The 16496-nt window shown below is 23.7% G+C and overlaps 1 protein-coding gene across 1 annotated transcript in view; it reads left to right on the forward strand.

Annotated features, from left to right (window-relative positions):
• LOC126903183 (G-protein coupled receptor GRL101-like) overlaps positions 1-16496 on the forward strand; it is an 87449-nt gene that overhangs the window by 36663 nt on the left and 34290 nt on the right. The window lies entirely within an intron of this gene.

A 16496-nucleotide genomic window follows, 5' to 3' on the forward strand; every position in this document is an offset into this window, starting at 1 on the left:
CATTTTTATGATTTATTTATTTTCCGTTGTATATTTCAAACCTTTATCTCAAAATACTTGGCTCGTGTATTCGAATATTTTTTCTTTTTATAGATCTCTTTATTATTCTACCTAGAAGATTGTTATGTTGTAGTGTATGATCAATTAGTTTAGCTTTTCTAATTTTCAAATCTTTGAATAATTATTTTAATTTAATAAATAAACGTCATTGTAATTGTTAAATATTCTTTACCATATAATACCACATATTATACACCGAATAATACCTAAAATTCTGCTCTGAAAACAGAATAATATTAATTAAAAAAATGTTATGTTTTTTTGTACATCGAAAAAAATTTGGTTATTCTGTTTTTTCAAATTTACTTATCCATCACTGGACACTGGACAATAAAACTTCAATATCACTGCAATAACTGTATTACCAAAGAAATTATTTTTTACATGTGTAAGTCTCTAACTATTAACACTATCCTATTTAATTGTTTAGCAACCATAGAAAAGTATTACAGTAATGTTTAAATAATTAATTTTTAATTAAAAAACTTACTACAATTGTGTCTTTTTCTGTTAAATATAATGAGTTCAGTTAAAGTCACATAATCTTTATTGTCACCAACCAGTGGTCTTTGTTAAAACCTTCTCATTGAATGCAATACAGCGAATTTGTTATAAATTCAAGAGACTGTCCTCCTTAATATTCAAGNTGAATGCAATACAGCGAATTTGTTATAAATTCAAGAGATTGTCCTCCTTAATATTCAACATTCTTTATTTCGAGTGACAATTACAGTAAAAAAGCTTACACAATTTGCTTAAATAATTCAATCGTTTTACATACTTTTCAACCAGTCGTAGAAATGCAACCGATTTTCATTACACGCTTATAGATTTTCACAAACCAGAAGCAATTTATTTTAAATACTCATTGTACAAAAAAAAAAAAATCAAAGGAAATATAAACGTATTCTCAGTAAGCTTTAAAACTAAGGGTATTAGTATCTTTAGTTTGGAAGCTATTAAAAAAATATTGGCTCCTAATGTTTTTTTAATAGACGACGAAACTTAACTTTTTTACTATTTACTTGGTACTTGTTTTTAAATTCCAAATAGAATATTTCTTACTATGATAATATAAAATTTTGTTGACAAGAGTACTCAGATAATCAATATAAGTTATTTTTTATAAACTATTAACTCAATACTTTATATATATAATATCATAAAATCAACATATTTAATAACATTTTACTATGAGAAGAAATATAAAAGGTATACAAGGTAATTGATTAACTGTGCCTCATGTAATATCTTTAAAAATATAAAAAATTACAAATTTTTCTTTTCAAAATTTTTTAGATTATAATGTGCTTTAAATATTAAAAATATCTTATCCTATTCTTCTTATCTCTAAATTTGTTGATATTTTGTTGCATAAACCAAATTTTATTGATCAAGTTATGACAGGTAAATTAGCTATAAAAATTTACTACGCACTAAATGAGTAATAACAATAATAGATTCAAACCGGGTTTTCATTGTATTATTAATAGCTAAGTCTATGGTTTTGTAAGGCTAAAGTATTTAACAAAAATACTGGTTGCACTGCCACAGATATTATGAAACATAATAAATGACAATATTTTTTCTGGAAGTCAAAATCTTTAAACAATTATAAAACGTAAACGGTTGTTCAGATAAAAAAAATTATAAAAACAAAATTTTTTAAAATTTTTTTTTATCATATTATCAAATCAAAAATAGTGGTTCCCATTTAAAAAAATTATAAATAAACATTTTTTATCCTTGAAGGGATAAAAAAAAAAATTATTTAACTTCATATTATTGTAGAGTTTTATAAACTTAATAATTTTTCTTTTTACAAAAATTTTAAATAATCAATAGTTTCTGAGAAAATAAGTGACTTACCAGATTTCGATCATTCTGTATATATGTACCATCGCAGTTTAAATTTTTGAATTTTATAAACAATGAGAGAACGACTTTTTAATTTTATGAGAATAATAGTTTGTTTCGTTATATATTTATGATATATATTATTTGTTATTCAAGTACTAATAATAAATAATAATTTATTATTATTATTATTATTATTGCAATAATAGTAATGTAACCACGGAGACCAAAGGGGCCTTGCTATATCTTTGACAGCAATATCATCTAAAATAAATTGACAAGCAAAAAAGAAAAATGCCCAAAATGTGGAATTTTGTAAATTTTTATACTATGTGTCCTCCCATTATAAAATCCTTGTTATGTAACTATGTAATAATTTATTACATATTATACATATTGTATAATACTATATAATCATATCTGATTTCACTTATCTAGATGTTTACTTTTTTCTATTAATTTATACATTTTCTAATACTTATGATCATGATAACACTTTCATGGAGTATTGTCTTATTTAAAATGTTTACAGCTATATCCATGTCTTCATGAAGATACTAATATATATCATAAATTCTAATTTTTTTATTTCTTTTTTTAAAACTATAGAGCTTTTATATTGTTATAAATATTATGCTATATTTTTCATTGACTTTTATTTTTAATGACTTATTGGAATGCATTTTTTTGTTGTTGAGTATTTATCAAATATATAAATAGTTTTTTTAATTCATGTTTTTATGCATTAATTGTATTAAGAGATTTTTTAATTTGAAGTATTATCCATAAGCATCAGATTTTATAAATTGTTTTGGAAATAACGTAAATAATGGGCTGTAAGAGCTAAAATTATATATAATGATGTATGCTGAAGGTTGGTTTTGTTTGTTTATTGTGCCGAGAATTGGCATATTTTTTAACACTTAATTTATTAAAATATTTAGTTATCAGTTAAATATTAGATTATCGGATACTGAAAAAAGTGATATCGACCTAGTACTAATAAAAAGATGATACACATATATTACCAAAAAGGATACAGGTAATTCAGAGTAATATATATTTTTAGATAGATAGTTTTATTTTTTTTCACTGTAATTGATGCATCTTTGCAATGTCTTACTATTTACAACTACTAGAAACTTAATCTTAATATCATCATAGCTTACGGCTGGTAGCCAATATTAATTTTAATATTTTTATTGTTGTGAAATTTATTACTATAACTCTAGAACAATTAATAACTTAGTATTGAACATTTAGCTACTGAAACAATAATTTATTCGAAAAGTTTGTACAAATGTCTTTGGGATTCAATTTTAACGAAAGATTATTTTAATGCATTATTAATAAGTCTCTCTAGTATGAAACATAAAAAATATAAAAGAAACTTGCATAATTTCTTAAATATAAATTAAAATAAATTTTATTACAAAATAATATAAACTAAAATAAATCTATAACGCATTAAAAAAATTCTTTTAAATAACAGTAAACATTTATATTGTAATTGTTTTAAAAATTTCGACAAAAACGAATACATTATTCAAAACATTTAAGTGTCTCTATTGTAATAGAAATACTATATAAAAGCATATCTTGTCCGTATAAAATGGTCGATTACATAACGCATATTACTGATTTTACAAACAATCCATATTGATGTAATATACCATAATTTTTAAATAATAAAACCTGAAAGCTAAAAAAATTATATTCGAATTCATAAATGTATTTTAGTTCATAAAGGGTGTATATAAAAAAGGGTTCTGAAAGTTATAAACAAAGATGATTGAACTTAGAAAACTTTTTTTTTTTTATTCGAAAATGCGATTCAGACAATGACCATCAGAGGTATTACATTCAAGTAGTCGATTTTGGAAATATCGAGCTACTTTTCAGTAGTACATTTAAAGGGTTATGGTGGTTACTTTGGATAATTCGAGTCTTCACCTATTCGAAAGCATAGAGATATTGCTTAAATCTTTTTTTCTTTTAGCTAACCCTGCAGATAGATATAATATATGCTTAAATCATGAAAGAGTGTGAGTCATTTTATATAACTCTGGATAGATATAATTCTTGTTGAGTACCTTTCCAAAACATTGTGTTATCATAAAACATCATTACCAACTTCTATCTTGTGACAAGTTGACTTACAAAGTTTCAAACCCTGGGTATTTTTTTACCGTACTCTGTAGTAAACAAAACTCTACGCAACTCATGTGTTGGTGTTTCGATAATTAATAAGACGGCATTTTAGTTAGGCAATACTGATGCATGCCGGTCACGCGTATATGCTATTTTGTTTACAAATTGTACTCGCTGACACATCCATTAAAATAATGACACTTTCTTTTTAAATAATGGCTTAAAACATTTTCGAGTCAAATTGATTTCTAATAAATGATTGTACTACAAGCATTTGTTTATAAGTAATATTTTGAATAATTGGTTAAAAATTAATTTAATTAAAATCTTTTTGAAAAGCCAAAGACGTTATTTATAAACCACTTTAACTGAATAGTAAGAAATCATTCTGTTAAAATAATTCTATATAAGCTGTATTTAGTCTAGTATATAGAAGTAAAATGAGAAATACTAGAACCCCAAACTTAATTAACAAATCGGCTTGCAGAATTACAAACCAAAAAATAATCTGTTGAAATATTTGGTAATATTGACGGGAGTTTAATTAAGAAAATTATTTTCCATATAATGAAGTGAATTTCGTCAATTTTGTACTCATAAATAAATTAAAAGCTCTTTAAATACACAAACACATTATTTTGAAAAACTAATAAAAGAGATGCATGTTAATTTTTTCTGTTTACATTTTAAACTTGTCAAAATAATAAATATCTTCATTTTCAACTTGCGTTTTGCAATTTACTTTATAACAACATTTTCATTTACTTTGGAAATCTTAACAATGACTTTCCAGTAAAAGTTTTCATTCCTTCACATTACAATATTTTTAACTTAAACCCTTTTCTACTTTTTACCTCAAAATATTTGGTAGTCTTACGTTTAGCCCATTCATAATTGTCTCCAACTTATAAAACAGCGCTGACAACGTTTTATATATCATTAAAGTTTTATCAACAATTTTACTCGAAACTGTAAATACTAACTTTTCATAATGTAGTGCAATAGTCGTTTATTTCAATTTAAACCAGTCGCAGTTTATTTTACACGCCATTTGTTACTATACTAAACAAGGCCTATACAAATTTGTTTAATTAAATGCACTTTATTAGCGTTAGTAATTCCTGCTATACATGGTGATTCCTTAAACCTAGCCATAATAAGTGAATAAGTAAATATCTGGTCGACAACAACTTTTGAGCTAGTACTTAGAAAGTTATTAAAATTTTTATGTCTAGCCAGGAGAAGATTTGCGACCGAAAAATGTTTAATGATAAATAAGTTTCCTACAACTCACCTCTATTTTATATTTTAAAATGTTTAAAACCATTCAAGTATTGATCCAAAAGTTGTTATAAACCATTCGTTTTCTTAATTAGATCATTTTTTATGTTATATATTAGTTAAATATCTATATTGTCGTTAAAAAAAAATCCAGCATAGTGGTGACGTGGCGTCATTGGGACAAGTATAGATGATATCTGACAGTGATTAAAACCTCTATAAAGAAAAACGCTTCAATGCAAATCTGTAGATAGCGTTTGGTTTTTAGGAGGAATTGTTTAACTATTCCAAAAGCCACATAAACTCATATTTTCTTATTTGTATCTTGCTTACAAGTTTTATGACTTATGAGTAAAGTAAATTAATTATTGTAATTAAATCAAGTATGAAATGATAATGAATAATTTAGTAATGTAATTTTTACAAAGAAATTATAGAAAAATATAAAGTTGTATTAAGAGTGATTCTTTTAATATAAGCCACTCGATTACAATCGATTAGTTTTAAGAAAAACAAAATTTAAAGAACATTGAAATTTACCATTTTTTTTTTTTTTTGAAAATGCTTTTTATTATAGTTGGGTAATTTTAAAATATTTTTTTAAATTACTAAAATTTTCAGATTTTTGGCATTGATAATTTGTACAAGATTAAAATCGTATTATTTTGACGCATAAACCAACCAAAACTGTCCAGTAAAAGCTGAGAATTTAAAAAATACATAAAAAAATATGTTCACCATAATAAATTATATATCCTCTCATCTTCGCGTCTAAGTTAAAAATTCTGTATATAAATTATATAATTGAATAATGACTTTATTCTTTGAAATTGATTTTACTTTTAGTAAGCGTATTATATTTTGTAAATATTCATCCTTAATATGAGCAATTGCTATATTTTAGTTAAAAATTAAAACTTTGGTAACTTAAAATTAAGCTTAAGGAATAATAGTGACAACAGTAAAAGCAAAATTTGTTTATAATACAACATCGCAGAATAACAAACAAGTTGTTTGCATACTTTGATGTAATTTACCATTAACAAAATAAAATATTAATTATTAGTAGCTATTGAGAGATAAAGATTTCAAATACGAGCAAATATTTAACTAACTAAAAAATAATAAGAAAAACAGACTCCAAGTAACGGAAACATGAATTTCATAATATTACCCAAAATATTCGAAATATCAAGGGATTATATTTTTAAACTTTGTAATTTTATTTTACAAGTCAGTATCATTTCACTATTCCATTAGCTACGTAGGTTTACTAAAGATATTTTTCAGTTTTATGTTTTGCAATAGAGTATATTAACAACAAATTACCTCGAGGTTTTATTTTACACTATTATTTTTATCGTGTGAAATCCTAGCAAACTCTAATTGAGTCTAATTTTAATTACTGATGTATTTTCTTTTCTTATTTTTTAAATCCCGAAGGAATTTTTTTTGAACAATTTTTTACATATTATTATAATTCCAAATTGAAACGATTTTTCTTTTTGAACTTTTTAATAAAAATTAAAAATAATAATTTAATTGATAATATCAATTTGATATTTAGTTCATTAAAAAAACTATTTTTGTATTATAATTTTCAATTTAGTTAATATTGACAGGGACAGACTATGCCCTAAAAAATTCCGGTGGGTAATTTATTGAGAGACCTCTTTTAATACCTTGAAAACATTTCTTTTATCCTCCTCATTTGTACTTTTAGTTGTTTCCATTATCTATACAAGACCCGAGTATAATAATTCAAGAGTGGCAATCATTATTTGCTCACTGTGTTAAACCGTACCTCTATAACAGAATAATTAAAAATACTTTGTTCAAATTTAATTCGTACAATAATTACTACAAGTAAATGAAACCACTAAAATATATGACAAGGGATAATTATTTTATGTTCATTCAACATTCATAAATGTTATTATTAAAATTACTGTATATTGGCAGTCCCATATTTTTTTATGCATCTTATAATTTTTTATTTTGTGAGTACTTAGCATTATTTTTATTTAAAATAATTTTTACGCTTTTGAAGGCTTTTTAATAATAATAGTTAATATAATTTTTTTTTAAATTGTTAAAATAAAAATGATATTATGGAAATCTGTTAAAATAAATTTAAAACAGTTGTTTTATAGAGTACATTTTAAACAAGAATTAGTTATTAACATTTTTTACCAATATTTTTCATTTAAATTTCTAGATAATTTTGAAGAATTTGAGGTATTGATTTTTTACATTTATGTTCAAGTTATGATATAAAACGTGGTTATTTGTTATTAAGAAAATTATAGAAATGAACGCAATCGTAAACTCTAAATATTAGTTGTAGGTACTATATTTTCGATCAAATTTATAATCGCTTGAATGAGTACCTAATTAAGATGAAAAACCCATATAGTAATAGTACTATATTTTTATAGTATTATTATTTGTAGTAATAAGATATCTTTAAAGTGTAATACCAACTAGTATTACTTTATCACAATTCAAAATAAATCTTAGATAATTGTAATTAAATTATATTATTTTTTTGTTAAATATTGTTTGAAACACGATAATAATACAATTCATAAAGTAGTAAGATTCGCTATAGTAAAAAATGAATCAAAATACATGTATAAACTACCTTTGAAGTTGTATAAACTATTCCGCTGAAATTACAGCTATTTCAATGGCTATTGAAATTATTAATAGCACAGAAAATAATAAGTCTATTATACTAAGCAATTCACTAAGTATTATCACAAATTTACAAAACATTTTCAAAACTGGTGACATTGACACAAAAAAAATTAATGAATCCGCATAGGAAATACACGACTAACTCGTGGTTTTCTAATAGGAATCTCCAATATGTTCCAATATGATATTTTTATCGATCAAATTATTTTTAAAAATTGCAGAAACTTTGAAGAGGCCAGAAAAATGTTCAATATAAGCCATCATTTAGCTGAAAGCTCCGGAACACATCTAGAAAATGAAATTAAACTTATTTAACTTTTAAAATATACATATTTGTTAAAGCAATTGTAAATATATTTTTTATTATACAATAGTAAAGTATTAATTTTCATATAGATCCATTTACTTATTTAATAACACTTCGGAAAAAATTCTATTTTACTAATGGTTATTGGTTATCAAAGCATGCAATAATAATAGAAAAAAAATAAATTTGATATTTTCAATTTTTTTATTGTTCATCTAATTTCTCACTAATTTTTTACTAGTAAAATTATAAAATATTATGATTTGTCAATTGTTAAATGTATCGTCGATAGACTGTTAACAACATTGCCATATTGCGTTTTATTCTAATCCATGTGCGAATTTCATTTATTGAATGCAACTTTTGTAGTTTACTTTAGTGAAACGCTTATAATAAATTAAATGAATTTGATATATTGTTTTTAAATTTTAAAACAGATTTAAACTTCACAATTATAGTACAGTCAAATAAGCCAACTTGATAGATGATAATATATTATCATTTTATTCGTATCGTTCTACTACACTAGTAAAATGTTTACAAGTATTGTTAAGAAACACAAAATATTTGTTTACAAAAATTGAGTAATGTAATCTATAAAATATTTAAATGTTTCAAATTTAGCATATTCCTCCAGTTGGCCCCTTTGACGATATTTTGTTAAATTACTTTTTTAAATTCGATATTAAATTTAATTATTTTATTACAAGCCAATCTTAAGCTATTCTTAAAGTTGTCGGTTACCTTGGTAAATTTTTTAATATCATTGAATCTAAAATCATTAAGGTTCTTTATTGATTAAGAATTGATAAAAAATATTTGACTGATACAGTACTTAAGCTGTTTTCTGTTATTCATTTATTAGTACTTTAATATTATATTATATATTTAAGAAAATGCTTTAGTTAACTACCCTATCAGCCCAATTAAAACAAATTAAACTTTAATGAGTACAAACAAATTTTAGGTTGTTATAAATATATTTGTTTATTTTAAATTTAAATTCCGTTTGAGTCTATACTTGTTGTAATGCAAAACTATTGTATATTAAAAATATTGAGATTTATTTTCATTAAAATAATTTTTTTTGTATTATTTATAATTGTTCAAAAAAAAATTGTTTCAGTAACCTTATGCTTGTTTTTAACGTATTTCATTAATTTTAGTAATATTTATAATATATATAAATACTATAAAATGTTTGTTATAATTCATATCTCGTTAAAAACATATTATTTAATTCGTCGGATTAATAATAACACCATTATATTAAATGCAAAGTATTTATTATTACATAGTTAGACTTTACAACTGTAATATATTTGGTTTGACAGATGTTTTTTTTTCAACATCTAAATAAACTTAATATATTAGATGTCTTTAAACATAGCAGTGTGTTTTGTTAAGAAGACTAGTTCTGAGGTTTTATATATTCACTAGGGAAATTTATAAAGGCTCTGGAAAATCTAAAAACGTTTTTTTTCTCCAGTAACAGGGCTGGATGATTTTATTCTCGTTTCGAGTCGTTTTTAACATAAAACACCTACCTTGTATTATATTGCTCAAGTGAGTATCATTTTGAAAAGTCAAATACATTGAATAAATGTTAAAAAAAAAAAACATTTTCCAACTTTATATATTGAGTATTTATACCCAATGAGTAGAAATATTCAAAGTATAAAGTCAATTCAAAAATGCATATATATCTTTATTCTTATATACAAATCTGAGACAAATTATTACCAATTCTTTTTTTGTTTTCTTGCAATCTAAATCTAATCGAATAAGATACGAATAACTAAAAATACGAACTCGAACATAATAAATTAAGTCATATGGATTATGAACAATAATTTAATGTTTAACACTATAAAAAACAAAAAAATAACAAGATGGAACGGCGTCTTGATGAGCTGTCCAAATGATAGCCATTAATCATGTCTATTTGAATGAATTTTGAAATATCACACACCATATCAATTGTAGAATATGACTCCTTTATTTTCTACGAAGTTTCAGTGTATTGTCACTAAAGTAGGTTTGACTTGATGAAGATAAATCCTGTTTTTTTATGTTTCCTTAAATTACCGTTAGAAAGTCTTGAATATATTTATTTTTATTTGGATTTTATAGATTTTACGGCTAGGACCAATTTCCCTTTTTATTGAGTATCTGCAAAATGATTTTTGCTCGTGACGATTTCCATACGAATATTTTGATTTCCTATTATAATACGTTCTACACGTTATTTATTTAGCCGAATTTAAAAATAAACTACAACCAATAGTAAACATCACAGTATAAATAGAATGCACTGGTAGAATAATACTAGAAATTTATATTCATAGATAAACTTTATTGTATAATCTTTTGTAATGTTGGATACTATTTGCTGCATGTATTTTGATTTATTAAAGGTAAAACAAAAAACTGTTTAAGTCGGCCATGGTACATACAGAGTGTTTAGTAAGTAAGGAAATAGGTCAATTGTTACAGACAATGAGAACAATAAATACCCGTTTCCTAACTTACTGAACACCTATATGTTATTATAAGGTGTCCTCAATTGAACAAAAGCTGTGTAATAAACAAATCATTAAAAGTCTTACGATATTTTAAAATCCTTTTGCCTGCAAATGTTAAAACAAAGTTGCGGATATTCGAATTGCTTTGTTTGTGAAACTCACAAATGTTCCCGAATGCTTTATTCAAGAGGACAAAACGAACATCTAAAACCAAAATATTGAATAAATTGGACAGTTTTGTGTTTACTTATTTTGGGATCTACGAGATTATTGTAAACTTCATTTGGCCGTAAAATTATTCGTATTTGGGATGTTAATATATTTCCACAGTAGGATTAATGAAAGTAAACGAATGGTATCTTTTCATTCATTTAAGTCAAATAAACCAATCGTACTGTACAGAATACATCTAAAATTTCATGATGTACAGTGAAGAGTAAAACATCGTCTGTTAAACTCCATAAATGTCGAAAGTTAATTTGTATAACGATAACAATTGAACAAATTTTGAGTTTTTATAAAATAAAAATCGTGTATTTACAGCATTAAGAAGCTTTGACCGATATTTTTAATTGAAAACTGATTGAAATCCATGTGAAATTAATACTAGTGTAATTTGAAACTCTTAAGTTAATAGTTTATAGGTATAATCATTTTAGTGGATGGAAATTAGTACAATTTTTAAAGTTTTCATTTATTTGGTTAAAATAGTTCATCAGACAAAAATGACTCAATTATTACGCGCATCTATTAAATCTTAATATTTGTAAAGAAGTTTTACTTAAAATAATTTATAAATACCTTGGACTTACAAATACGAATATAAATTGATATCACATTCATTTGTATGGTAGCAAATAAATACATGTAATAATGATTGCTTATAACAATGAGTAATTACACATCAAAATATTAAGCTCATAAGGGTAAGAAAGAATTAAATTATAAATTACTTTTTAATTGCCTAGATTACACGTAATTAGTAAGAACGCTGAGTATTTACTAGTTGTAAAGTAATTTTTATTACGTCAGAATAATGGATTACTTTTAATGCATTTGAAAAAGCATTAGAATAAAAAATTTTATTTACTACTGCTGTAAATAATTATCTCTGTAAATTTTTAGTTACATTTATAACAAGTATAAATAATCTTACGTAGCTAAAAATAAAAATCAATATTGATTTTGAAAAATTGACATAAATAAAAAATAATTACTTTTAATAATTACTGTGTAAAAGTGACACCTTAAATTTTTAGTTTTACACTGATAATCAGTTTCAACATATTTTAAAGTATCATTTATTCTTCTCTTGACTTAAAAATTCTAGCCAATTTTCAACAAATATCATATATTTAATACTAAATTTTATGAAAAATGAGAATAACATGATTTAACTTAAATGAGTTGAATTCTACAACATGTACACCATATAGTATAGTTCTCAGAGCCCATTAATCTAGCTTTATGCATCCATCAATGTTTAGTGACAGTTTCGAGAGTGTTCACAACTCTCCTCTAAACTTATGTGCTTAAAGGGTAATGAGAAATCCATCGTAAAATGAATTATGAATAATAAAATAAAATAAATGTTATTCTTGGACGGACCCGGACTAAAAACTTAATTGAAATGTGGCCTGTTGATAATACGCCTAAAAAGTCTTCTGCTAAATTTGTAACAATAAAAGTATTGTGTGTTGCACAAAATCAACGAGAACCCTATAAATACAATTTTACTTGAATTAACCTACTAACATAGTTAGAACCATTAATAAACCTATAAATTTTACCAAAAACTGTTAAACAATAAAATATGTCGTTGAATGCAGTTCTTAGTTCGGTTAACTTTGAAAATGGTAATGGAGTTTACTAAGTGCAGAAGATTTATTATGTTTTTATTAATTTCTCTCAGTAAATATTTGAACAATTCACTGTACAAATGGACAAAAAGAACTTCTATGAATTTGTTTAATGATATTAAATATTGAACTAAATCTTAGTTTAAAAAGTTTCATGTGTATAGTTTGACAATATTTCTAAAAAAAGAAAAACCTACAAAAGTTCCGTAATTGACATCAGAATTCATTTTTAAATTTATTTTTAAGAATTTTGTAGATCATGACAAATTCAAACATTATATATTCAATAGTAGCATATTGTGTCTCACGCCACATAAATTTAACCACTGACAAAAATCTTTTGTAAAGAAATACATTTTATTTTTAAGTTAAAATAAAAAACACAAACGATGTTAAAATTAAATATTTTAAGTCTTGTGAGTATATGTTATAAGATTATTATTAATTCAATGATAATAATAAAATTTTTTTTTTATATAAGTAGAATAATAATAATTATATTAATTATGTTATTAATAATTTTTTTGTGGGTTGAACTTAACAAAATATTAAAATATTTTTAATAAATATTTTTTTTTTTTTTTTTGTAATAAGTCAATATTTTAAATTAATAATCATTTTTGAAATATCAAATAAAAAAATGAAAATTTATTTTATATAAATAGAAGACTTATGGCCTCTCTTTGAGTTTTCTCGGTCTTTGTGACAAGTTTTATAAAGAGCATATTAAAAATAAATACCAGAAATTTAATTAAAAATATACCAACTTAAAATCAAAATTTTCATTTTTTTTAAGAATACTTAAAAATAATAGATTAAAAATTTTAAACACATAATAAAATTGTAAAAATAAATTATTTTCTTCTATCTTTCGCGTAAACATTGTTTTAAAAAGTCAGATGTTAACAAAAAATAGAAAGTAATTTCATTGATAGTTTCTGAAAAAGCCAATCATAAACGTTGAATAAAATGATTATAATACGAATAAATAAATATATTTTTTAATATTAAGTAACGTGTAAATCCCTCGAATGGATTTTAAATGGTTGTAGATCTTACTTTTAAGATTGAAAAATTGTTTCATTTTTTCATAAAATAAATATATTAAAATGACTTTGTAATTGGAAATAATTTCAGATATACGTAAAAATATAAATCTAAGAGCAACGGATAAAAGCAATGGACCAAAAATCATTTAATCATTTAAAAATGAAAAATACTGTGCTAAACAAGAAAAATATTCTGAAAATTATTATTATTTTAGAAAAATTTACTGGTCAATGATGAATCAATCACTATATAACTAAGACATTATAGTAATTCTTTTTAAAATAGTAAAATATGTTCGAATTAACTTTAATTAAATTAGTAGTTTTTCTGAAATTCTTATTTAGCTTTTATTAAGGTGATTAAGTTTCTATTGTCAATGGCGATGAGAATATAAAATATTTTACTGTTATTATTTTATTATTATTCCAAACGTTTAGGTTAAAAAGACGTTGTATTCATTTTTACTATTTTAAAATGTAAAACATTTTTACCATATAGATAATATGGTATGCTACAAATAGTGATACAAATTGAATGATGTGGGTACATCTGCAGTTTTTGTTAGAATTCTGTATTTATTCATATTTTATAAACATCTCCATTAAAAAATAACCGAGTTTACTCGGTTATTTTTGAAAAATTGCAATCAAAGCTTATTTTTTGGTAGCGCCTTCATAACTTTTTACTTCATTGCACTGAAATAATTCGAAATTAAACTTAATATTGCTCTCATTCAGATTTACTCGTTATTAAAAATCCGTTTTAAACAAACGTACAGTTTTTATTATTGATTAAATGCTCTTTAGGTTTTATATGTTTGTGTAATAAAACTAAAGGTACATAATAAAATACTTTACTACTAAATTATTTTTATTGTATGGTTTGGGAGTTTTATTTTTAATATTTTTTTTAATTTCTAGTTAAATTAATTTCTAAAAGAAATTAGGAAAAGACGTATTGTATAAAAATAAAAAATGACGTCTAAATCAGTATAGAGAATTTTTAAAACATAAAAAATTGAAATAATTATTATCATGTTAGGAACACACGTCGTTAATACTGCAGTCAATTTATCATGACTCCTTTTTTAAAATTTATTACAGATTAATATTTTTATTGCTGTCGAAATCAAGTAATCCAGATATCTACAAACAATGCATGAATTTTTTAAGCGAATGTCAAAACGTTTCGTTGTGAATGCTACACGGAGCGTTGCATGTATTTTTTGAATTGATTGTTATGCAGCGCTCCACGTGGCATTGACGGCGAAATATTACTTCATCGTTATTTAATTTATTAAAATATAACTATTAGTAATTGGATTTATAATTGTATGAGTAACAAGTGTTTTTAACAATCTTAATCTAAATATTCATCATGAAACGCACGTGTCTAATTTTAACATTACACTAAATGCCATTTAAAGAATATTGTTGAAGTGCTTGAATATTAAGCTTGATAGGTTTTTGTTAGGTAACCAATTTGCATTTAAATTAAGTAAGTTTCACAGATAAAAATATTGTTATAAAAACATTTGTATAACATTATTTCAAAAAAATGCTATCCGGTTTATCGAACATGAAAGAATTAGTAACGAGACCATTAGTTGTAAAATTTTTCAGCTTTACATTTGCTCAAAGTATTTGGAAAAATTACTTTTGTTACACGTTTCAAATCTCCCTTTTATTTAATAAAAAATTTTCTTTTCTATTTTGAAACCATGTGGTCATTGGTGTTTACAGATACTTGGATTGTCGTTAATACTCATTTAGAAAACTACCAGTATAAATTGTGTACACAAAAGTCACTGATACTGTACGTATTTTTTTTTTTCATCGTTAGATGTTAGTTACCCAATAGATTTAGTAGCTACCACAAGTGACCTTTATATGAAAAAACTATTTTTTAAATTACGTATAATCTTCTGTAATACTAGACTTAAGAAAAACCTTTGAAAATCATTTTTATCAAACTTTTTTGCGAGCCCTTGAATTAACTGCGCAGCTTAGAAATTTTAACATAGCGTATACAAGTTTTTAGGTTTAAGATTATATTTTTTAACCTAAAAAGTTTTTGGTAATATAAGTAATCACAATATTGCAAAAAATTCGATTATTTTTAATATATCTAATAATGTTAATAAAACTTATAAAGGACATTGTAATAAGTCTCTTTAATGGTAAATCGTTTTGTTAATGCCTGGAAATGATTAAGAAAGTAAAACTCTGTGAACTGTATCTTTATTGACAGGTAAAAAATAAGTGTAAAATATTTAATATATCCACCTACGTAAATGTCTATCTGTACGTGCCTCATACTTTGTGCATACATTGAAGTTATTATTAATTTTGGATAATAACATAAATAATTTTTTTTTTTTTTTTTTTATTATTTAAAAAGCTTTCAATACAGAAGTATTATTAAAGCTAAACGATTAAAATAAAATTATACAATAACATAAATAATTATCTTTGTATTAAATTCTTACTAAAATAAAACATTTTTTTTATTCAATTTATAATTAGGCAAAGTCGGATAAAAGTAAATTAAGTTTATATTTCATAATCGATGTGTAATAAATGAATTTTGCTCACGTTCGCTATTAGCACTGTGTAATAACTTTTTAAATTGAGACTGAGGAAGAGATTTTTTTTCATAAGTGTGCTAAAGATGAAATTAATGAAGTACTTCTTTAGATTCAAATCA

The sequence above is a fragment of the Daktulosphaira vitifoliae genome, unplaced genomic scaffold, assembly GCF_025091365.1.
Source record: "Daktulosphaira vitifoliae isolate Bord-2020 unplaced genomic scaffold, ASM2509136v1 Scaffold_3, whole genome shotgun sequence".
Classification (NCBI taxonomy): Eukaryota; Metazoa; Arthropoda; class Insecta; order Hemiptera; family Phylloxeridae; genus Daktulosphaira; species Daktulosphaira vitifoliae.